The sequence below is a fragment of the Belonocnema kinseyi genome, chromosome 2 (genome assembly GCF_010883055.1).
Source record: "Belonocnema kinseyi isolate 2016_QV_RU_SX_M_011 chromosome 2, B_treatae_v1, whole genome shotgun sequence".
In the NCBI taxonomy this organism is placed as follows: domain Eukaryota; kingdom Metazoa; phylum Arthropoda; class Insecta; order Hymenoptera; family Cynipidae; genus Belonocnema; species Belonocnema kinseyi.
In genome coordinates, this window is record NC_046658.1 from 175,123,444 (window position 1) to 175,150,304 (window position 26,861).

General features: G+C 25.5%; 1 protein-coding gene across 1 annotated transcript in view; it reads right to left on the minus strand.

Moving 5' to 3' along the window:
* The window catches only part of LOC117167828 (basement membrane-specific heparan sulfate proteoglycan core protein-like), a 326,460-nt gene extending 322,188 nt beyond the window's left edge, over positions 1-4,272 (minus strand). The window contains exon 1 of the mRNA XM_033353032.1: positions 3,929-4,272. The gene's annotated coding sequence lies outside the window, so the exon portion shown is untranslated. The remainder of the gene's footprint in view (positions 1-3,928) is intronic.
* Between the last annotated feature and the right edge of the window lie 22,589 nt (positions 4,273-26,861).

Sequence of the window (26,861 nt, forward strand, 5' to 3'; positions counted from 1 at the left end):
TTGTGCGCGCACTAATTGTCCCTACTTCAGGTCGATTCATTTTCCAACATTTTGTTATAGATTTTACAGAAAATCTTATACAACAGTGATTCGGCGGAAAATTTCAATTTTCCGCTCATTTCCCGATTTTTCCCGCAAAAGGTTTAAATTTTCCCAGTCAGCTGAAATTGAAATTTTCATACCTGCCGCTAAACGCAAACATTTATTTGAATTTGTGTCGTTTATTATAAACATTCTTTAACACAACAGACCAAAAAATTGTAAAACAAATGAATTTTGATACAAATACTTAAATTTTCACTAAAAAATATAAATTCCGAAAAAAAAGTGGAATTGTAAAACTTTTAATTGAAAAAATTCATTTTGAAGAAAAAAAATGGATTTAAAAAAAAAAGGACTGAAATAGTTTAATTTTAAACTAAAACTATGAGATGTTTAAACAAAAAAAAAATTAGTTTTCCACTGAAACAATTAATCTTTAACTGAAATAGCAGTTGAATTTTTAACAGCAACAAATTAATTTGCATGATAAAATATTAATTTTGAATCGAAACTTAAATAAATAAGCTTTAGGTTCAAAAAATTAATGTATAATTAAGCAGGACAATTTTTAATTCATAACTAGAATATTTAATTCAAATAAGTTATATTTTTAGTTAAAAAATTACTTTTACAAACAAACTATCTTTTATCAAAAGGAAGCTTATGTTAAAAAAAAAGTTACACTTTGAAACAAAGTGATACATTTTCGACTAACATTGTCAAACTTTAACTGCGATAGTCAAAGTGAACCAAAAAGATGAATTTTCGATTAAAGCATTGAATCTTCAACTACAGTAGTTGCATTTTCAGCACAAAAAATTAAATTTTAAACAAAGTTAAATTGTCAATCGAAACTTAAATAATTAAATTTTAAGTTTAAAACATTAATGTTCAACCAAAGAAAAGAATTTTTCAATTATAACTGGAGTAGTCAATGAAAAAAAGTTAAATTTTTAGTTTTTAATTAAAACAATGAATCTTCGACTAAAATAGTTCAATTTCCAACAAAAAACAATTAATTTTTAATAAAAAAGATAAATTGTCGATCAAAACTTAAGTATCTAAATTTTAATTTCAAGAAATTAATGCTTAACCAAGCAGAAGAACTTTCAACTACATTTATGGAATTTTCATCGGGAATAAGTTAAAGTTAAATAATGAATCTTCAACTGAATTAGTTTAATTTTCAACAACATCAAATTAATTTGTGATACAAAAGACGAATTGTCAATCAAAATTTAAATAATTATTTTTAAGTTGAAAAAATTATTTTTCAACTAAACAGAAGAATTTTTCGATTATAACTGGAATATTCAAATAAAATAAATTAAATGTTTAGTAACAAAAATTACTTTCCACAAAAAAATGAACTTTGCCACAAATACTTACACTTCGAAAAAAAGTGATGAATTTTAAAATAAAATTGTACATTTTTAACTGGGATAGTTGAATTTTAAGCAAGAAGGAAGAATTTTAAACTAAAATGATGAATCTTTAACTGAAATATTATAATTTTATACCAAAAAATGAGCTTTTTTAATAAAGCAATGAATCTGCAACTGAAGTAGTTGAATTCTCAACAACAGAAAAAATAATTTTTTTATCAAAGATAAATTGTCAATCCAAACTTAAATAATTGAATTTAGGCTAAAAAAATTAATTTCCACCCAAACCGAAGAATTTTCAATATAACTATGGGATATTCAATTAAAATAAGTAAAATCTTTAGTTAAAAAAATTTACTTTCCTCAACAATTAACTTTACAAAAATAGACTCTTAAACAAAGTAAAAAGTTTTTATTAAAATGTAAGAAAATTGCAACTAAAATGATTAGTAATCAACTAAAATAGTTGTATTTTCAAAAACAAAAAATTAATTTTCACGTAAAAGATAAATTGTCAATCGAAACCTAAATATTTTAATTATATGTTAAAAAAATTGTTATTCAACAACACAGTACAATTTTCAACTAAAACTATGAAATATTTAATTGGAATATTAACATTTTTCGTTAAAACAATTACTTTCCAAAGTATATTAATTTCTAAAAAAATGAATTTTCAACTAAAGAATATTATTTTTCCACGAAAAATTGTAGAAATAAATATTTTGTCATAGTATTTAAACTTTGAGTTTAAAAACAAATATAATTTTCAACCAAAAAAGATACAAATAACCAAAAAGTAGTTAAATTTTTGGCAAAAAATTCCTTCTCGTACAAAGAGAAAAGCTTTTAAACAATTGGCTCAGATTTCAACCAAAGAAATGAATTTTTGATTAAAATTATGAATCTTCGACCAAAAACAATATTTAAAAAAGTGCTTAAAATTTAACCAAATAATTTTATTTTTAACCTGAAAGCTGGATTTTCAATTAAAATTGTAAATATCTAACTGTATTCGTTTAATTTTTGATTTAAAAAGAAATTTTTTTAAACAAGAAGATTGCGATGAGAAAAACCATTTCCTACTAAAAAATCAATTTTTAACAAAATATATGAATTTTCAACAAAATATATCAATGCTTAATTAAAAGATACTAATTTTCATCTAAATTTTAAATTTTGAACCAGAAAACATCAATTCACGCCAAAGATGGACATCAACATTTTCAGCACAAGGAATTAATTTTCAAAGAAACAAATGAATTTTCAACCAACAAGATGAATTTTTATCTTGAATCCTGAAATATTCAACTGGAATAATATTTAAATTTTAAGTTTAAAACCCAAAATAATTTGCAACCAAAAATGAAACAAAAATTCAAGAAAATAGTTCAATTTTCGGCAAAAAATTCCTTCTGGTCCAAAGAGAAAGCAAGTTTTTAATCAAATGGCTCAAATTTAACCAAAGAATTGATTTTTTAATCAAAATTGTGAATCTTTAACCAAAAACATTATTTTCGAACACAAGAGTTTAACTTTAAACCCAATAATTTTATTTTTAATACAAAAGCTGAATTTTTAACTAAATTTGCAATTAAAAGATAATTTTCTGCAAAAAATCGATTTTTAACAAAAATACCAATTTTCATCCAAATTCTGAATAAAAAAAGATCAATTTGCAGCTAAAGATGGACATTCAAATTTTCAGTTAAAGGAATTAATTTTAAACAAACAAAAAAAACTTCCGAGAAAGTAAAAATTACTTTTCTAAATTGACCAACATGATTAAAATAATAATGAAAACTTTTTTCATTTTCTCAAAATTCTTAAAAATTAGCAGATTATTTTTATTAATAACAAAGTATGTATCGCCGCGTGTAGAATCCTCCGAATTTTTTTTTCAATTCTCAAAAAACCATTTGTTTCAAATGAACATTTTCATAAAAAAATTTAAAAAATCAACTTTTGAGGGCACCCAGTGGGCACAAAATTTGGCGAAGTCTTTACGACATCATTACGACATCTTCACGACAACTTTACGATATCCTATGTCCATGTCGTTACAGTGTCTTTGCGATATCGTAAAGACAGCGTCAGATCATACGACATATTTACGATATCATAAAGACGACTTAACGACATGGACATAGGATGTCGTAAAGTTGTCGTAAAGATGTCGTTAAGATGTCGTCAAGACGTCGCCAAATTTTGTGCCCACTGGGCAGTTTTAGTTAATTCTGTAAAATTTTGTCAATTTAGGTTTGTTCCCGCATGGCATTCTACCTTCTAAGTGTAATTAAAACCAAGTGTCACGTCCCGGAATTTGGGGATGAGTAATCAAATATTTTTTCGGGACCAGCCACAGGCTAATTAAAAACCAAATCCTATTTGTAAACAACTTTCAGTTAAAATCGATCTCACCGGAACGTCCTTTTAATTAAAAAGAAGGAAGGTTCTAATAAATTGTTACTTAATTATCAATACATAAAAAATCCAATTACCCTCTCAGCATTTCCGAAAATCAGTAAATCCCACACTACACACAGCCCTAAAGTTTATAGATAAAATCCTATTTGCCGCACTTTTCAACCACTTCACATCAAACTTGAAGAACTGACTTGCACCTCTTGCGTTATAACAAGATGATTTTCACCTAAAATCCACAGAATTTTCCACAGACTCCACAAATCCTTCCCAAAGGAGGACTGTCAATCTCCCTCGGTTTCCCGAGCCAAGAGGAATGTCGTTTCGCGACGCACGTTTTTCGATACTTTTTCGAGATTTCGAAGCGTCGCGGGATTTTCGAGACGGACTGATGTCTTCGATGAAGATCAGTTCTGCCGAATCCAGAAACCGAAAGACTACACGTGGTACTGGGAGCAGCGTAGAAGACAAACTAAAATCCTCAAGTCCCCGTCCACACCACGGCCCCTCTAACAATAAACCCACGTGAGACCCTCGTACTCCACACGCAACAACGGACCAGCGGCACACGCCCCCACGCATATGTTATAAGCCATACGCATACTATGTCCAATTCGGTAATTCACACGACAGTGGTGCTCCACATTTTTCCTGCCTGTGAATCATCTTAAGTCTTCAGTCTTTCTCTTAAATAGTAGTTGTCGCGCCAAAAATCAGATATCTAAAAAAAATAGTTTTTCTACGATTTTAAGAATCAAAATATTATCGCTTGTCATTGAAAATGAGAAAACTTTATTTTTTATGAAGAATGTTAAAATTCAGACAAAAAAAAAACGATAATTTTAACCGGTTTTTTGGAATTGAATTTTTTCTGACCGTCGCACAGTGAGAGAAAATGCAGTTTTTTCGTTATAAAATGTCGAGTCTTCAATTTTGATCCAATTTTGAATTTTCTTTTTAGCTTTTATCTCCTCTATTTATTGATTGATAATATTTTCACTCAAAGCATGGGTAAACTGAAATTTTGTACATAACAATTTTTTATGCTTTAATAACTGATTAGGTTGAGTTTATGTTATCTTAAATGAACGTTTAAGGACTCATAGAATACAAATAATTTTTTGATCATTCCATTTATTTGTTAGAAACAAATTTTATGGACAAATTAAGAAATAGTCTTATTTTCAGTAAACAATTTCTGTTGGCTGAAACTGCTTCATGTTAATGTAGGAATGATGTTTAATTACAAAACTAATGTATAAGTTTATAAGAATCATTGTTATAAACAATTTTTGTGGCAAAAAATTAAAATTCGAGATTTTTTCACATTATATTTCCTTCAACCGCCAGAAAGACTTCAATTATTCCTTTAAATAATAAGTATTTAATAATATTTAATCAAATATATCTAATTTGTTTATAGAATTTTAAATTGTTATATTTGATCAAATATTGTTAAATATTTATTATTTTAAGGAACACCTGAAGTGGGTCTGGCGATTAAAGGAAATTATAATTTGGAAAAATATAAAATTTTAATATTTTACTATAAAAAATTATTAAATTAGTTTTGTAACTTAATGTCGTTCCTAAATTAACACAAAGCTCTTTGAGCAACATCAAAAAATTTCCGATAATAAGACTGTTTGTCAATTTCTTCATAAAATTTGCCTAAAACAAATAAATGTAATATTAAACAAATGATTTTTATTCTCTGAGACCCTAAACTTTTGTTTAAGACAACATAAAGTTTTCATAATCGCTTATTGTAGTATAAAATATTTTTATGTACAAAATTTCAGTTTTTCCTATTTTAAGAGGAAAAATTATTAATAAATAGAGAAGACAAAAGTTCGAAGCTTCAAGTGCTTTGTAATTTAATGAACTTTAATGTAAAAAAAATTCAAAATCGGACCAAATTTGAAGGCTCTGGAAATTTGTGAACGAAAAAATTCCTCCCATTGTGCGTCGGACAGTTAGGCGAAAAAACGCCCGAGGTCAAATTGATTTTCAGAAGACAATTATTATCCGATTTTAACTTTTTTTTAATGAAAGCTAATAAGATTTCACATCGAAATATCATGGCCGATTTTAAAATTTTTGTTTATTTTTTGGTTTATTTAATAACAAAAATGAATAAATAAAGTTTTTTTATATGCAATCGATCAAATATTCCTTAGAAATAAAATCTAAGTGCAATGTTTGGCAACCAAATAATATAATGAATGTTTAAACTATCTTAATTAACAAATGCACTGTTTGGCTATTTTTGGGATTTACAAACTTGGGATTTTCGATGCAATTTACTGTAAATAACTAACTTTTAATTTTTTAAGAACACTTTGATCTCAGTAAACAATTTTTGAAAGTAAACAACAATTGTTCAAACAAATTTTCATCATTTTTTGTATTTGTAAATAAAATACCGCATTTTTCACGAAATTAACAGCCAGTTATTTAGCAATGATTTTTTGCTATCAATCAATAATATCTGATTACTTTTTTATTAAACTTAATTAACAAATGCATTATTTGGCTATTTTTCAGCAGAGAATCTTGTTTTTTTTTTGTGTAATCAACTGTTAATAACACATTTTTTAACTTTTATTAATAGTTCGATAACGTTCCACTATTTTGCTTTTTATTTACAGTTTAATTAACGTAGCCATACACGGTATATAAAATTAGATTTTAACCATTATTTCACAGTTGGAGATATTATTATAAAATGAAGCTGAAAAAAAATTTTTAGTTTCAACAACAAAAGTATTAGTTTACAAATGCTTGACCCGAGAAACATTTGTATCCTACATTGTTAATAAAAAATAAAAAAAATAGTGGATCGTTATCGAAGTGTCAAAACAGTAAAAAAATGTATTATTAACAGTTGATTACGCAAAAAAAGACAAGTTTAAATGCTGAAAATAACCAAGTTTTGCATTTGTTAATTAAGTTTGGTTAAACTTTTATCAAATTTTATCGATTCATAGCAAAAAATCATTGCTAAACAACTAGCTGTTAATTTCGTGAAAAAGCGATAATTTGTTATAAATACATAAAATGTTCAAGATTTGTTTAAACGATTGTTTAAAATAATAAATTGTTTACTGTCATCAAAATGTTTTTCAAAAAATAGAACTTAGTTATTGACAGTTAATTGCATCGAAAAAATCAAGATTTTACCTGCAGAAAAAGCAAAATAGTGCATTTTTTAATTAAGGTAGTTTAAACAATTATTAACTTTTATTCGTTGACCAAGTTTGATACTTAGGTTTCATTTCCAAGTAACATATGACTGATTTCATAGCAAAAACTTTATTTATTTCATCAGTAATAGCTGATATGGATATTTGTTTATAAAAATTGTTTCTAGAGTAAGAAATTATTTATTGACTTTTATTAGTTTAACTAAAAAACTTACTTTGTTTATAAACCATTCAAATTTAGTCCGAATCAAGTGAGGAATCGCCCCCAATACTCACGAAAGTATTTTCATTCACTTATTTGTTTATAACAAATTCAAGAAGTTTTTTTAGCATTTACATTACTATTGAAAGCCTTTTTTGAATAGTTGTTTTCAGCTTCGAGGAAATGATCAATTTGTGTTATTTAAATTATAAAAATTAATTTAATCGTGTCAACAAAATTATTCAGCTATTTACTGATTAAAGAGCTTAAAACATAAAAAGCACCAAAGTATTATTTTCATTAAGACTTCTAAATTTTTTTAAATTATATTTTTTCGAAAATTGGAAGTATTAATAGTTTTTTTAAATAATCACTTATCACACTAAAAAAATACAGAAATGTTAACCATGGGGTAGCTCTGATTTTTAACTTTTCGAATTTCTTTACACTCATCCCAACCTTTGTTTAAATGCCCAAAAAAATATTCTCAACATTTAAGCCAAATCGGTTAGAATTTAGGGGTGGTGCAAACACCATGAAGTTTCCCATTGAAAAAAATACATTTTTGAGAATTATTCCCTTTTCTTTTTTTTTTATGAAACAGTCCGTTTCTCCTCTTTGCTTAGTTTTTTTCGCTTATATGCGAACTAAATTAATAGAACTAAAAAGAAAAATCCACTACTTTTTGTTTAGAAATTTAGCTACCTGGTTGAAAGTTGAAATCCGTTCTTAACTTTTTTTTCAAAGATTTATCTCCAAATTAGTCTTAATTGGTTAAGAATTCAAAAATTTAGTAAAAAATCAAATTATTCGGTTGAAAATTAACTTTCTACTTGAAAATTTATATTTTTAGTTAAAATTTAACTACTTGGTAAAAAATAACACACTTTCTACACAATTGTTCCTTTTGGCTTAGAAATTCAAAGATTTCGAGGAAAAATATGTATTTTATGGAAAATTCGTGTATTTGGAGAAATATTAATCTTCTTGCTGGAAAATTGATCTTTTCGGTTGAAAATTTAACTATTTTCTTGAAAAGTAAAATCATGTGCACATTTCTTGAAAGCCTTTAAATTATATTAATTTCGGAGATGATATCTTGAAATCCCTTTAAAAATATTTCTCTTCATAAAGTTCCCTTCAAATCCTTTAAAAACTGCGGCAATCTCTGAAATTTCTTTGAGATTCTGTGAAATCTTCTGCAATCCTTGGAATCGCTTGAAATCTTAAAAATCCTGTTATAACAGGTTAAAATCATTAAAAAATTGTGAAATATTTCGAAATACTATGAGATCCCTTTATATTTTCAAAAACCATTTAAAATTCATTAAAATATTTAAGATTTGTGGAGATCTTTCCGAATTTCTTGAAATACCATAATGTTTTAAAATGCCTTTTTACAGTATTAAAAATTCCTATGAAATTATGTTAAATCTTCTGAATTGTTCCAAAATCCTATAAAATCCGTATTTATAGGTTGAAATCTCGTAAAGTTCTTTTAAATTCTGTGAAATCGAAATTCCTTTGAATATCATAACATCTGTTAAATTTTATTAAAGTCTTTTCAAATCTTTGCAGATCTTTCGAAAAAAATTAAAATACAATCTGAAATTATACTGAATGCCCTTAAATCAATGTCAATCTCAAATCAAATCCCATCCAAATTTATTAAAAATTTTGTAATTTTTTTGAAATACTTTGAAAATCTATTGAAAGTTTAGAAAGATTTGTTTCGAATCAAAATAGTTGATTTATTCAAGTCAATTCATCAAAGTTTTTTCAGAAATTGACAAGTAGTACAAAATATAAAATTTTTAATTAGAGTGGGCAGTTAGGGGGGGGGGGGGGCTAATAAAAATTGAAGAATCCTTGCAATAGGTAAGGAGGGGATCTAAAATTTGAAAAATCATTCTCACATAATTAACGGAAGTTCCCTGAGTGAAAAAGGGGGAATTTTGAAAGAACCGTTTGATACCAATTAGATGATGAGGGGTTTAAAAATAGGATAGCATCATGTTTAGAAAGACCCTTCGACATTCGGAACTAGTGTGGTATACCTCGAGTAAATAGGGGGATCGTTTACTCAGGATCAATGGTACTATTTATATGTGGCTTCTCCCTTTTCAAACCCTTTAGGGATTAAGCAAATCTATTTTCACCTTCTGTTAGAGATATGGCTAATTGCTTGTGTGTAATATGACACCGTCGAAATTGAGATTGATTATAGGATTGCACTCTATAATTAGATCAGCCCTAATAAATTTTATTATACATTTTTTATTGCAGTTTTATTTTAATCACTGAGAAACTCCCCCTTTTCAATTATTATCCACCGTTGTGGTTTTTAATTAAATTCTAATTAATTATTATTTATGAGCATGCACAGAAAAAACTATGGTTAAAGTTTTCTGCAGGTAATTTTTTTAGAGGGATACAGTTTTATTCAGAAAACTTCACGGCTTTTTAAAAAAGCCAAATAAACTTTAACCGATATTTGGGCTAAATTTATCTTCTGAAGTTAATTTTTTCCTCAGATAATTTTTACACCTGACTAAAGGTAAATTTTATCCTTCGTATTTTCTGTGAGGTTATGGTGTTGCAGTTTGTCTTGAATTTCCTATAAATTATTCTAGTTTTTCAAGGGTTTTCCAGATTTTATTTTATTTTGTTTTATGAGTCACAATAAAACGTGCAAAAAAACATAATATGATTATTATTCGTAGCTATCGTTTATGTCGAATCGTAGTCGACCGCAGTCAGCTGTTCTGATTCATATTTCTCGAGCCTTCACACAGACATGGACCGCGCAACTGTGTTAGTGCGAGGGCCCTCTTATCTATTCATCTTCCTTTTACTTTGATTTGCTGTTTCTCGTAAACTCATATTCGGTCCTAAGGCTGCCTGTCGTGATTTGAGAAAACACCGTTAACTAGAGGAAGTCGAAAAATAAGTTTTTTTAATTTTTGAAATAGTTGAGAAAATATGCGCCCGATTATTAGAAATTATATTTCATACCTAGTTGGAGAAAAGGTCTCTTTTCCTCTTGGCGGATGCGATATTTTTTATAACAAAATGTATATTACAGTAAATTTCTCAAAATTCAATTTGGAAATGTGTATAAATTTCTGGTAATTGATGGAAATTTCTGTGATTCATAGTAATTTTAAAGGTAAATATAGTAAATTATCATAAATTATTTCAAATTTAATTTTAACGGTTTTTATAAATTTTTTGGTTATTTGTGGTAATATTATAGGTAATTAAGGTAACTTACCATACACTGCCCAAAATTTGATTTAAACATGTCTATAAGTTTCCGGACATTTATGGTAATTTTACAGGTAAATATGGTAAATTACCATAAACTACCCCAAATGAAATTTTACACCTTTTTATAAATTTTTGGAATTTTTTGATAATTTATCGTAATATTACAGGTAATTTATGCTAATTGGCAATAAACTGCCCCAAATTCAATTTAAACATGTATAAAATTTCGAAATTTTTTTGTCATTTATGGTAATACTGCAGGTAATTTATGGTAACTTACCATAAACTGCCCAAAATTTAATTTACATAAGTCTATAAATTTCCGGAAATTTATGGAAACTTTCATTTATGGTAATTTGAAACGTATTACCCAAAATTCAATTTTTAACCTTTTTATAAATTTCCGAATTTTTCTGGTAATTTATGGTAATATTACAGGTAATTTCTGTTAACTTACCATAAAGTGCCCAAAATTAAATTTAAACGTGTCTATATATTTTCGGAAATGTATGAAAATTTTCATTATTTACAGTAATTTTAAGGGTGAATATAGTAAATTGCCATAAAATCCCCCAAATTAAATTTGAAACCTTTTTATAAATTTCCGGAAATTAATTAAATTTTCTGGTATTTCATGGTAATATTGTAGGTAATTTATGGCAACTAAAGATAAATTACCCATAACTCAATTTAAAAATATCTATTACTTTAAGTAAATTTGATCTTTTAGAAATTTACCATTTTTGAATTATCAATTATACTTTTCGAGATCTAACCATTTTTTTAGTCCGTTTCAAATTTAATAATTTTAGTTTTCAACATTGTAAAAAGTTTGGTTTCAATTTTAAACGCACGAAATTTTATGTATTTTTAATTCTTCGAAATCGCAGAGTTTCAAAATGAAAGACTTGATATAGTTACACAATTTCCAGTTTAAAGGACTTTTAATTAAACAATTTTTAATTAATTGCCTTCAGCGTAAATTTAAATACTGAAGTTTTTCTGTTTAAAATTTTTTCTAAAAAGATACACACTTCAAACTCAGTTAAAAAAGAAAAAAATTTCGATTGAACAATTTAATTGTAGTTTCTTTAATTTTTAATGGTTTCATTTTTAGAATCCATATTTATGATGGTAAATGCTCAATTTTTTTCTGTCATAAGTTTAATTTTAGCGATTATAATTAATATTGTTTAATTTCAAAGGATATAATTAAAAAATTTTAAATAGTCTATTTAAAAACTATTTAAATTTACTGAGAGTAATATAAGTACTTTAAATTTTGCAATTAAAATTAAAATGGTTAAATTTTGAAAAGTATGATTGACAATTTAAAAATTCTTAATTTCTAAACGACTATATTTACTTGTAGTAATCGAAATTGTTCAGGGCTTTAGTAGAAAAAGATTTAGTATCACAATACTTCGGGACTAATTAATTTTTTATTTTTAGATGATGTTAATATTACGTTAACAACACATTTTTTTACTTTTTTTAATAGTTGAATAGCGATCCACTATTTTTATTTTTAATAATAATTTAATTAACGTAGCCATACACGATATATATGTTTTTACAAGTATTTCACAGGTATGAATGATAATTTGTTTAAACAATTGTTTTTCACAATAATAAATTGTTTGCCGTCAAAATGTTTTTTAAAATATAGAAGTGAGTCATTGACAGTTAATTGCATCCAAAAAATCCAGTGTGTATCTCCAAAAATAGCAAAATAGTAAATTTGTTAATTAAGATTGCTTAATGAATTATTAACTTTTATTTAATGACCAAATATGATACTTAGGTTTTATTTTATTTCGAAGTAATATGTGATCGATTGCATAGAAAAAACTTTATTTGTTCCATCAAAAATACCTAAAATGGATATTTGTTAATGAAAATTGATTTTAAAGTAACCAATTATTTATCAACTTTTATAAATTCAACTAAAAAACTCTTTTTGTTCATGAATTGTTCAAATTTAGTGCGAATCAAGTAACAAATTGCCACCAATCCTCACGAAACCATTGTCATTCACTTATTTGTTTATAACATTCAATAAATTTTTTTAAATATCCATTGCTGTTGGACCTCTTTTTTGATAGTTGCTTTCAGTTTTCTAGGCATTTTTTATTGAATCAAAGCATTTGATTAAAGCCGATGTACTTTAAAAGTCAACAATTTTATTTTTTATTTGTGTTATTATATGAAAAAATAAATAAACGCAAAATCAACCATGAGAGTTGGAAGCGAAATTTCATTAACTTTCATTTAAAAAAAAAGTTGAAATTAGATAATAATTGTCTTCTGAAAATCAATTTGTCCACAAATGTTTTTTTTTTCCCCCACTGCACAGTGACTCCAAATGAGGTGTCCGAGGACAAATTAACTTTTAGCCCAAATTTTTCGCCCGATTTCAAAATTTTTTTAAAATTAAAGCTTATTGAATTTCTTATAAAGTTGTTGAGGCATATTTAAAAAAAAAGTTGTTTAATTTTTGTATTTAACAAGAAAAATTCGTTTTAAAAAATTACAAAAATGCCATTTGTGGAAATTTATCAAATTTATGCGAAAGTACACAGAATTAGTGGGGAAATTTTTTTGAATGATGTCTAGCAGTATCAAATATTAAAAAAATTGTTTACAATTCTTGTAAAGAATTTAATTAACAAAAGTTAGATTTTGAGTAAAAATGATATATAGCTACTTCTGATGTGTGTTTTTAAGTGAAAATCTGAAAAACATAGAATTTTTATAGGAATTATAAAAAAACCATTTGTTAATTATTTTAACAAATTTTTATAAACAAATGTATGAATTCGTCATTTTCATATGGATTTGTTTCATACAGTTAACAGAAAGGACAATAAATATCTTGCTCATAGCTTTCTTGTGCTATTCTTTGATGTCAGACAATAATTGTTATTTGTTTAAACAAAATTAATTAACAAATGCATATTATTGTCATTTCTTAGTACAAGAAATTCGTATTTTTTCTTAATGAACTTCAGATTTGTTAAAAATACCTCTTGATATGATACTTGGTTATAAAAAAATAACTTCTATTATCTCAAACAAATTAAATAAAAAACTTAATTGTTTTGCTATTTTTTAATAAATGGGTTTCCTTTTTTCTGATAAATAAATTTCTAATGTTTTGATAGTAGTTTTCTATGGTTATTTTTTTATAAATACTGAAGAATTAGTCATTGTGGTTAAAAATTTTATAAACAAATGAAAAATTTGGCCATATTGTAGTAGAGAAATTTAGTTTTTTTAACACAATCAATTAAATGTGTATAGCCAAGGGGCCTTCACTGTGTTGTTTTGCTCTTAGACAGTAATTCATAATTTTTAAACAAATTACTCCGAGGCCGTTTTTAAATGGAAACACCATATTTTTTTATAAAAAAATCGACTACTATTTTTAAGCAAGGTTTTTTCAAACATTGTTCATAATTTTGACTTATTTTTAAAAATAATTGTAAAAATAAAAAACGTGTTCTCCCGGATAATGCAGTATTATAACAAAGAGACCTTGCTTAAAAATAGTAGTCGATTCCACAAAAAAACAATATGGTGCTTCCATTAAAAAACGGTCTCAGAGTTATTTGTTTATTAAATTTGTTTAAAAGTTATGAATTGTTGCCAAACAGTAAAATATCACAAGATATTAGTCATTTATTTTTCTGAAAAAACGAAATCCATTTCTTGAAAAATGGCAAAACAATCAACTTGTTTATTTCATTTGTTTAAACAATTATTAATTATTTTTTTATAACCAAGTAACATACCAAGGGATACTTTTACACATCTGAAATTCATTTTTAAAAAACGAAATTCTGTTACTAAAAAAGGACAGTATTATGCATTTGTTAATTAATTTTGTTTGAACAAATAACACTAATTGCCTGAAATTAAATAATCGCACAAACAAGTTATAAGCAAGATACTGATTGCCCTTTCTTTAGAAAAAATGAAACAAATCTATTCGAAAATGACGAATTTACGCATTTGTTTAAATAATTAAAAAATGGTCTCTATTTTTTGTATATCGTATCGAAATAATTTTTTCTTCAGATTTTCACTTGAAAACTCACATCTGAAGTATTTCTATATCATTTTGACTAAAAATGTAACTTTTGTTAATTAATTTGTTTGCAACAATTGTAAACCATTTTTTAAATATCAGATACTGCTAGGTATCATTGAACACAAATGTCCCCACTAATTTTGTGTACTTTCGCATAAAATTGATAAATTTCTACAAAATGGCATCTTCGTAATTTAAAAAAAATGAATTGTCATTGTTAAATATAATAAAAACAACTGTTTTAAAAACAAACCTCGAGAACTTTTTTACAAATGTCATAAAATTTAATTTAAAAAAATTCATAATCGGTTAAATAGTTTGTGCTAAAAGTTAATTTGTCCACAGACACCTCATTTGGCCCCACTGTGCCACGTCACAGATTTAGAATGTTTACAGAAATACCAGAATGTTTTCAGAATTACTCTTCTGCCACGTATTTTAAAACCAGAATAGTATCATAGAACTATTTTTCCAAACAAAGAAAGCTATTTTATGTGAAAAAAGTATTATGAAAATCTAGAAACATAGGCGTTATTTCTTATAATTGTCGACTCGGTCTGACCGGCACTGGACCCTACGGCCCACAAGCCTACACTCCCTTGCCTTCCTTACTTCCCCGCCCACTGTCACAGGAAACGAGGCCCTCACCCCAATAAAAATTTTCCCAACCCTCATAAAAGTATTCATTTCTGAAAGACAAAATGTGGTCTGGAATAATAAAAATCCTCAGCCTAAAATTATTTCTATTAGAAATCTTTCCCTAATTAAACCATAAAACAGTAACTTTTTGAACTCGATTTTTATATAGTAAGGTGAAATGACCACCACTGGGACAGTTAGAAAAAGCTAACGCACATAAACACAATTTTATGATGGGGAATTGAAATTTTTTATACGAAAACCGTTATTGTAATTGGCTAAGCCATTATTTGATCGATTTGAACAAAAAATATATTATTAATTTTATAGTTAATTAATATAAATTAATATTTTTCAAGCTAGTCAGATCGACTATTAGTAGGACACGAATTTTCGGGCGCATCCTTAAGTGGGACACCATGAAGCCAATCATGGGACAAGGAAAATCCAATGGAGTTTATCAAAATAAAATGGCACAATTTACTTATAATTTATTACAGGATACATGAAAAAGCAAAAAGGGATTGTGATTACAGTTTTATTATTTATTCTAAAAAAGAGTTGTTTAAAGTTGTTTATTGAAACCTCTAATTCTAACCCCAAATTTTGCCAACTGCTTAGGTAAGTAATTTAATAATAACTAATAAATTAAATTTTTTGATAAAACTAGTAAGTATGCATTAAAATTTAATATTCTCGATTTAATTGCGAATTAAACTGTTTGGTAGTAAATTTTGAAATAGAATTCATCTCAATTCAAGTTAATACATAAATTAAAAAAAAAGTATTTAAACAATTGAAATTATTTTTTGGCTTAAAATTTTATTGACTGAGAATTCGGTTTTGATTAATATTTCAACTATTTTGTTCAAAATTCGTCTTTTTTGTTCAAAAATTTATCATTTTAATTATAAATTACATTTTTTTAGAGAAAAATGCAACTGTTTTGTTGAAAATTATATTATTATGGTAGAAAATTCAAACATTTTGTTGAAATATTTTTCCTTTTCAACAAAAAATCTTATTTGGTTAAAAATTCATGTCATGCTTAATTTATAATTAAAACATTTTTTGTGTGAAATATCAACCATTGTATTTTTTTATAGGAATTAATCTTTTTTGGTAGAAAATTAGTCTCTTTTTTTTAATTCAAGAATTTGTTGATATTTCAAGGAGAAAAGACTAAAATTACATATTGAAAGCAGAAGAATTAATTTTTAAACAAAAAAAAAAACCAATTTTCAATCAAGTTGCTTAAGCCTCAATCTAAAACAGATTAATTTTCAACTGCAGTCGCATTTTTTCTCAAGAAAGATGAAATTTATAATTAAAAAGATAAGTTTCCGAACCACGAAAACGAATTTTCAAGAAAATAGTTCAAACGTCAATCAAAAAACATTTCTCAGTCAAAAAATAAAAAAAAAATTAACCAAACTGTTAAATTTTTAAGTGAAAAAGATTAGTTTTCTTCCAAACAGTTATATTTTTTATTTAAAAATATAGATTTTCAACTGAATTATAGTAGTAAAAAAACCATTAAAAGCCCTGACAAAGAAAATGTTGTTTAAAAATATTTTGTCTGGTACCCAGGTTTAACATTTTTTATCTCATTTATTTTTTATTGTATGAGAAAAGTCGAAAAATTTTGGCAATCCTTTTCTCGAAAGAAAATTTTATTTGTTTTGATGTCAATTATTTTTATTAGGAACTTTATGATAATTTTAGAAAAACTTATAATTTTTTGGTTAATCTTATGATTTTTTCAAACAAGTTCAATAAACAAATGCATTATTCGGGCATTTTTCAGCAGAAAAATTCGGGGTTTTCAATGCCAGTCTTTTAAGCTGGGAACTTTATGACAATCTCAGCAACATTTATAATAAGCAGATAAATTTTGTGATTTCTTTAAACAAATTTAACAAACAAATGCATTATTCGGGCACCTGTGAACAGAAAAATTCTTTTTTTTTATATCAGTCTTTTTATATATATATAAAACAGTCCTTATCAGAAACAACGAGCTTCCATGGAAATAATTACAGATACCCCAATAATGCATTTGTTTAAAAAATCGTAAAAGTGATCAAAAAATTATTAATTTTTTTGAAGTTATGAAGTTCCTAATTATAAAAGTTGGCATAGAAAAAAAATGAATCTTTCTGCCGATAAATGCCCGAATAATGAATTTGTTTAAAAAGTCCTAAGATTAATTAAAAAATTATGAATTTTGCTAAAATTATTATAAAGTTCCTAATTGAAAAAAATTGACATGGAAAAAAACGAAGATTTCTGTCGAAAAATGCCTAATTACTGCATTTATTAATTAAATTTGCTTATAATATAAACAATTATAATCTCAAGAGAAAATTTTCAAAATATAATATTGTTGCCATTCAAATTTGTTGCAATATAACTTGAATAAGCGTATAATAATGGAAAATCGTAGAAAACGTGTTTTCAACAAATAATTTGTTCACAACATTTTTTTTATTGTATAATATTGGAACATCCTTAACTAATGTAACTAACTATATGCAAATTAGCTGATTCTTCCATTTTCTGTTATTGGCGAGCACCGGGCACGTCAAATACAAAAATGTTAAATTTTCGTCATATTTGTTTATTTATAAAAAAAGTTAGAACCTAATTCAAAAATCAGGCTTAACAACTCTCTTAGAAATCTTATCTGCTTTTTTTTCGATATTTTTTTCGTTTAAATCTGTCAATATTTGTGGGCTGTACGTTATATTGATAAAAAGGGATTTTTAATAAAAAGAAAGTTTTAGTATAATTAGCTGAAAGTATATTTGAATAAATATTTAATTTTTAGAATTACATATTTAAAAAATCTTATCAATGGTTTACATTGTATATGCAAAGATGTATTTTTATTCAAGAGCGATCCATACAGTTTTTAACGTAGAAAGTATGAATAATGCATAAGGCTCGGATAATACGGACTACTCTTGCGCTATAGCTCGGATAAGACGGGTCAACTGCTTTTGTTTCAACCTCGGATAATCGCGAACTCGGATAAAGAGGACTCGGATAAGCGAGGTTCTACTGTGTGAAAATAAAAAATAAAGAGGTAATTTAGACCAAATAAAATGACCAATATATATTATTAAGGAACCTTTATTACAGAGACAGCCAAAATTAAATTATAATTAAAGATTTAATTCAAAGTCCATATTATAAATGAATTTAAAAATGTATAAAAATGTAAAATTTATAGTATGAATCATACATTTAGTTGTCAATCTTGAAAGTTCTATAGTAGTCGATTTTTTAAAACTTATAATTGTTAAATGTAAGTATTTTTATTTTATTACAATTATGAGTTTTAAAAATTAACTACTAATATGTAATTCTTAATATGGACTCTAATTGAATTTTTTATTGTATTTTCTGATGAGTTCATACTAGGGTGGTTCTTATTTAGCTTGGCCGAGTTTTTGCTTCCAATTTATGCGCTCTCACCACCCAGTTTTGTTTGAAATTCAAACAAAAAAAATTTGAAAATTGAAGCAAAATCGGTTAATGTTTACGGGTGGCGCAAAAACTATTAAGTTTCGCATTGACTTAACATAGAAAAAAGTCAGCTTTTTGTAAATCTAATATATAAACGCAATAATAGGTTGCAAATAATTCAGTATTTGAGTATACTTTTTGGTATTCGTCAGAGAATGAGAATTAATAATAAATTTTGGGTTAAATTATTTTAAGCCACTCTTATCGGTCTCCAAAGAAAATCCTATAAGTGACAAATTTTAATTGTGCGTAATATTGCTGTTTATTGATGCTTTTTAAAAGTTAAAAAAAAATCATTAATCGGTAATTTAAAAATTCCCAGTCATTTTTAAGTAATTTTCAATTGTTTAAACAATTTTGTTGAAATATATTTTTTTTTATTTAACTCCGGAAACGAACGTATTTTCTAGACTTTCTGAGTTATTTAATGAATGATAACAATAAAATAATTTGTTTGAATAATTGTACAATTATTTAAATAATACGCATTTGTTCAAGTAGATATGTTGCCTTATAAAAATCAGGATAAAAAATTTCTCTCGCTAAATTTTTTACCAAATTAATATTTTTAAGTACTAATTTGTTTATTACAAATACTTGTGGATTTTTTAATAAATTCAAATTGTTTAAAGAATTTTTTTGGTACCGTATTTCGATTTTGCTATTTTTCGAAAAATCTATATTTTTTGTTCTACTTTGATTTTTAAGAATACTCCTACATGTTTAAACAAATTAAAATTGTTTAGTGAATTTAAATTTGTTTGAACATTTACAAATATTCCTAATAAACAAATTAGTACTTAAAAATATTTAAATTTGTCGAAAATAATAATTAATTAATAATTAATAAACAAACAGGTTATTTAACTCCAATGTTAAAACATCAACAAAAAATATGAGTTCTCAACAAAAAATGTAATAATTGATATTTCAAACAAAAAAGATTTTGATTTTAATACAAAAACAGTCGAATTGAACCCAAAGACATGAATTTTCAACAAACATTAAAAAAGAGATTTTTAACTATAAAAGCTTCTAGAAAATTAATTCTGCAACTTATTCCAAAATAGACGAATTCTCATCCCAAAATGACGAATTTTGGAGAAAATACATCAATTTACTTCAAAAAAGTTAAATTTATAACCAAAAATAGAATTATTAATTTTGTTGTTAAAAATATATTTAAAAAAGAGTTTAATTTTGACATGAAACCGATACATTATTGACATTAAACAGGATAGTTAAATTTTCAGAATGAAAACTAATTTTTAATAAATGAAAAAAAAAAATTTGATCAAAGAAATCAATTTTGTACATAAAGAGAAATTGTAACCCAAGAAGATTAATTTTGTTACGAATGGAGAATAATTTCTATAAAAATACATGATTTTTCAAACAATATTTAAATTTTAAAATATTTTTTAAATTTCTAATTAAGAAGATAAGGTTTCAACCAAGTAGATTATTATTCAACCAAACAAGGTTAATTTTCAATAAAATAGAAATATTTTGAACAAAATAGAATAATTTTTTAAATGAAATCAATTTTTAACCAAAGATAATATAGCTAAATTTACAGTTAAAATAATTAATTTTCTAGAAGAGAATTAATTGTTCATAAAAAAGTAATTTTCCAAAAAAAATTAATTTACCATCAAAAAAATTAATTCGAAACTGAAAAGAAGAATTCACAACATTGTTAGATTTTGACCAAAATAGATGAAATTTAAAAAATCTAATAGTTAATTAAAAAGTAAAATAAAATAAAATGAGATTAATTTTGACTAAATATGTCTGATTTTTAACTAATAAGATGAAGCTACAACCAACAAGATTCATTTTCTACCAAAAAAAATGATCTTCAGCCAAATAGAATTTTCAACTGAAAAAGATAAATGTTCAAACAAACAAAGAAACGTTTTTCAACAAAACTGATAATTTATACACGAAAAAAATAATAGTTTTAATCCAAAAACAGTTGAACCAACAAAACAATTGTGATTTTAAACCAAAAAGGTCAAGCTTCTGTCAACAAGATTAATTTTCTAGGAAAAAATAATTATTTTCAGAAAAATAAAGGAATTGCTAACTAAAGAGAATAAGTTTTCAATCAAACAGACATTAGCTACATTTTCACTTAATAAAATTAATTTTGTAGAAAAAAATTATTTTTACAGTATTAGTTAAATTTTTGACAAAGAAATGTTTTTAACTAAAATGATGAATCATGAAGAAAAAGGACGCATTCTCAATGAAAAATTTAATATTTAATATTTAAAAAAAACGGTTGTAATTTTAATCCACAAACAGTCGAAGTCAGCAAAAAAATGAATTTCCAAGAAATTACAAAAATTATTGACTCAAGAACATTTTATAACCAAAAATAAAATTCTTAGAGATTTAAAAATATATATTATTTTAGAAAAAGAAAATTAATTCACCACCAAAAAAAAAATTAATTCACTAACAAAAAAATTATTTTCTACCGAAAAAAAAATATTTTTCAACAAAATTGTTAAATTTTGAAAAAAATGCTTTCAACTAACATGATCAATCATAAACTAAAAAGCTAAATTCTGAACGGATAATGTAATATTTGACATTTGCAGCAAAAAAGATGTTTATTTTAATTCAAAAAGAGTTGAATAAAAAAGAACCGTTAAATCGTCAACTAAAACAGATTATTTTTACCCAAAGAGTTATGCTCTGTGTTAAAAAAATATTCAACCTCTATCAAATAATTAAAATTTGTATACAAAAAGAATAACTTTCGAAAAAAAAATATTAAGAAAATAATAAAATTAACTTCAATTTTAGTGTATCGGAAATTCTCTCACCATGTAAGGTTTTCCCGGACTATAAAAAATTATTTGATCATTAATGAATAAATATTGATGAAAAATAAATATAACATCAAACTTCATTTATCTCATTCATGAATAAGAATTGATTTTACTCTCCTTCAATTGACCATCTCATTGTTCCTCAAGTAAATTAGGTCGTTCTATACGCTCTGAAAATGTTATTTCAGCACTTGAGAGAACTTTCCTTTTATCTACTGTACCCGAAATCGGTTTTAATTAACGAACACTACATAAATGAAGCAAAACTTTCAAATCTAACTCGTTCATCAGATAGAAAAAAAAACGTTTTTGATGTTTCCTGGTCAAGTAGATTCGTTCGAGCTTAAAGGGTAAAATATTTCAGAGTGAGCAGCTTTCTGTACATATTTATGTACACGAAAGCTTATTATTTTTCACTGCAAATACTGGAAATGACGCTTGCTTCAAACAAACCAAACAGACAGTATAAGTTTGCTCAGAATATTTATATATTCATTATATATTCATGTATATTCATTTGATTGGTTTTTTAATAAAACTTGAAAAAGTGGAAGCATTTTCAAAATTTTTGAGACACTTTTTTAAGATTTAAAATTATTTTTAGGACACTTTGTAAGACTAAAAAATACAAAAACTTATCCCTATTTTATTATGGATAGAAAACAAATTACCAGACTTATAGCATTTACAAATTTAAAAATTAAATTATAAACTTAGAATTTGAAGAAAAATAACGCACGATATGAACAAAAGTACGACAGAAGATGCATTAATAAGAATTGTGCACTTAAAAGAAATCTACAAAATTTGTTATGAATTGCTTTTCGATTGGACGCGTAGTCTTCATTTCATTCGTGAAAAAAAATTTTTTTAAATTGGACATACGACACAAGCTACGAAACAAAATTTTAGATAAAAGTTGTTGACCTAGAAAAGAGCTTAAAAATTTGTTCCTCATCTTTTTTTAAAAAATAATTTGTAGGTTTTGTTTTAATCATAAGAAGTAACATTAAAAATGAACAATTTCTGAAATTAAATTTCTAGAAAAAGATGCAACGTACGAAAAAAAAAACTAATTAAGATATGTTTTATACCAAAAAAATATCTACAAATTTGTTTTTGATATTTTTTGGATGAAACCCAAAGTTTTTTTTATCATAAAAAATAACATTAAAAATAAAAAATAATTTAAAAAAAAATTATTTTTTAACTGATCAAAGAAGACCAACAAACTTTATCAAATTTTATTATAAGAATACATGAAAAATAAAGAAATTAACTCTTTAGAAAATTCAAAGAAGTTAATAAACAATAAAATTTTATTTAAAAAATTTTTTCGCCTAAATTATGTCTTAAAAATTTGACAATTATTTAAACAAAGCTTATGAAAAATTCACATTTTCAATATTTTTCCAAGAATAGGCTTAATTTTCTTAGCGAAAGCAGCTAAAAATATATTACTAATTACTATGTGCTGTGATACTTTGCTAATGGATAAAAACAGTTAATTATTTAAATAATTTAAAAAAAGTACATTTTAGTCCAATTGCTTGAACAGTCTTATTTTTTCGTGGAATAAACCGGAAATATCTCAAAAATGGCTTATTTGAACCATATTTGTACAATTAGTAAGAACAGTTGATTATTTAAACAATATCTATATTAAAAAGTGTACAGTTTTACCATTTTTCAATTATAATCATTTGGGGGGGGGGGGGCTTAACAAGCCATTTCTTGTAACTTATTCCTTCTGGTGACATTTTTATATGTAGGAAAACATGTTCATTATTTAATCAATATTTATTTAAAAAATCACAACTTGACCATTTTTCAATAATGTATATATTTTTTTGGGTAAATAACCAAAGAAACTATTATGTTATTGGGTTACAAAATGATCTATTAATGGGATTCTGATCCAATGACCTTGGTTTTTTAGTTCATTCCACAAAAAAATGTGAATAATTTAACAAAAAAGTTAATTTTTAAACGAAACATAATAATTTGTTAGTCGGACAATGGAATTTTAAATATTAAGAAAAAAAATTTCAGGCAGGAAAGAAGCAAAATTGCAATTCAAATTGGTGAATGTTCAAGCAAAAAAGACGATTTCTCAACTATAAAGGATAACTTTCCAAAAATATTGTTCAATTTTCAAAAAAAAAAATTTTTAACTGAAGTGATAAGGCTTTAACCAGAATAATTAATTTGTAACCAATTATTTCAAATTTTAATCAAATAGTTGAATTTTTGCGCCGAGTATTTAAATTTTTTAGAAAAAAGTTGAACTTTGAATCCAAAAATATAAATTTTCACCCCAAAAGTTCATTTTCAATAAAAAAAAATTTTTTCATCAGAAAACAGTAAAAAAATTAAAAAATTTCTGGTAAATTCTGTAACAGGAAAAAGAAAATAGTAGAATTTAAATCGAAAAAATATGAATTTTTAAACATAAATAGAAGCTAGATTTTTAGATTAAAAACTAAATTTCCAACTATCGAAATTATTTTTTAACTGAGTAGTTCAACTTTTGACCAAATAGTTAAGTTTTCGTGCCAAAAATATAAATTTTCTACAAAAAAGTTGAGTTTTAAACCATCTGAAAGGATAAATTTCCGACGGAAAATGTAATATAGGAGGATTCAACCAAATAATATTTTTATTTTAAACAAAAAACAGTTGAATTCAACGACAACAAAAATTAATTTTTAACAAAATACATCAATTTTTAGAAAAATAGTTGAATTTTCAACTAAAAATCAAACATATATTTTGAGTTCAAAAAATTAATTAGAACAAAAAAAAAAGTATTTTTAACTGAAGTAATGAATCTTTAACTGTAATATTAATTTTTAACAATATGGTTTAAGTTTTGACCAAATAGTTAAATTTTTGAGCCGGAACTATACATTTTTCACACAAAAATTAGTTAAATCAAAAAAGCAGTATATATTTCTTAAAAAAAGGGAAAATATCAATCGAATCGTAGAATTTTAAATCCAAAAAGACGAATCCTCGACCAAAAAGGTTGATTGTTTAAAAAAAATTCTTGAATTTTCGAAAAATTATTCAAATTTTGCACAAAACATACGGGACAGAGTGTTGAAAATTTCAGAAATTAATTCGCTTGATCTGTGATGCCAACTTATTTGTTTAGAAATTTATTACTTCGGGAATTTATGACTGTTGCATAAGCCGAAAATATATTTTTATAATTAATTATTTAAATTTTCAAATTGAATAATTGTAATCAAATTGAAGACAAATTTAAAGTTCGTTAAATTTAGCAGTCCAACAAGATGTTGCCTTTGGCGTAATGAGAAACAATCTCGAGAACTGTGAGAAGCATCCCTCCTTGAAGTCTTGCATTAAACCTGGCACTAATATAACCTAGTATAGCCAGTACTTTAGAGTACAATCTCGTATAGTTTAAAACTTTAATAATTATGTTAATCCCCACAAATTTAATTCCTGTTGTTTTGTAAAAATTTGTTTAATGTTATAATTCTTTTCTGAAAAGACAGATTCCTTTTCGATATCCCCACTACTGCCAATCTACGCTTCCAAAGTCTTCTTTCTCTATTTGCGTCTCCCCCTGTGCAGTGATTCGCAATAGATCTAAGGGCTTATATTTTATATCCCCACTTTTGCCACGAGGAGAAAAGCATTTACGTGCTCTCTCACCTCTCTCTCTCTTTCTCTCTGCACTCTGCGATCTCCTCATAACTCATAATGATTGCCCACGGAAAATTTTAATGTTCATCCATCGAAGTCTCACTTCTGCCGTGTGCCCCCACAATCACACACTGTTTCTCTTTTTTTAAAGTCATTTGTGTAAAATAAACCTATTAAAATCTTGATTTAGAATACTTGAATTAACTAAACCTCATTAAATTTAACCAAACAGTTGCATTTTTAACCAAAGCAATTATTTTTATAACAAAAAATATTATTTGCAAAATGGAATAATGTTATATAAACGTCAATCTAACGATGAATAATAATGAATAATAATACGCTTAGATGTAAATTAAATCAATAGAACTCCATATCCGACAATTCAACTATTATTCGTTTAAAGTTATGTTTTTGTTGTTGTTGAAAAGTCTTTAATTATACTATAGGTACGCAATTAAAAATACAATTATTTTAATCAATATTCATTACATTTTATTATTCCAGTTTTTGTTGAATTTTTACGTTTTTTTAGTTACAAATTCAAGTATTTGTTTGAAAATTCATCTTTTTTATTTTGAAATCATGTAACTGCTTTGTAAGGTTATGAATTTCGTTGATAATTAATTTTTGTGTGGAAAATTCAAAGATTTTGTTGCATCTTATTTGAGTTCAAAATTTAACTCTTTGGTTGCTAATTTAACTATTTTGCTGAAAGTTCGTTTTTTTATAGTTAAGAATAAATTTTCTTATTTATAAACGTAATGTTCCATTTTAGTTTGAAATTTAATATTTTTAATTGAAAATTAAGCTATTATGGTTAAAACTTGATTTATTTTCTTTTTAATTACTCTTTTTCAGGAGAAAATTAATCTTCTTCGTTAGAAATTCGTCTTTTTGGTTGAAATGATCTATTTTTAGTTAAAATTAAAACCTTTAATTGGCTAAAACATTAAGTATTATGTTTCGTTTGAAAATAATTTTTTTATTAAAAAATTGTACTTTTCTAGTTAAAAATTCATCTATTTGGTTGAAAAGTAAACTTTTTGGTTGAATATTCAAGTACAGTGAAACTCTTCTATAGGGCCGATTTGGGGGCTGACGGTCGGTGGGAACTAACTCATTATAGACCGCTCCGCTTTTGTTTGTTCACGCCTGAGTGCTCGCCGGAGTGACAACCGCAGACCCCGCGCACCTCCTGTTACACCTATCAGCGACAATTCTCGGAAGTGTTATAGAAGGGGGGGGGGGGCTATTTAAGGGTTTCACTGTACTTGGTTGTAAAATCGAATATTTTCTTGATATTTTCTTGATTGATTTTCTTATTTTAAAGTGTGAGTGCTCTTTTTTTGGTTGTAAATTTATATTTTAAGTTGAAAATTTATTTTTCTCAGTTAAAAGTTCAGCTATTTAGTTGAAAATTCATAATTTTGGGTTTAAAGTTAATGCGCTTAGTTATATAGTCACGTATTTTGTTAATAATTCTTATTTTGTGATAAAAATTAGTCTTTTTGGTTAAAAAAATGTTAATATTTGGCTTGAATTTTAAAC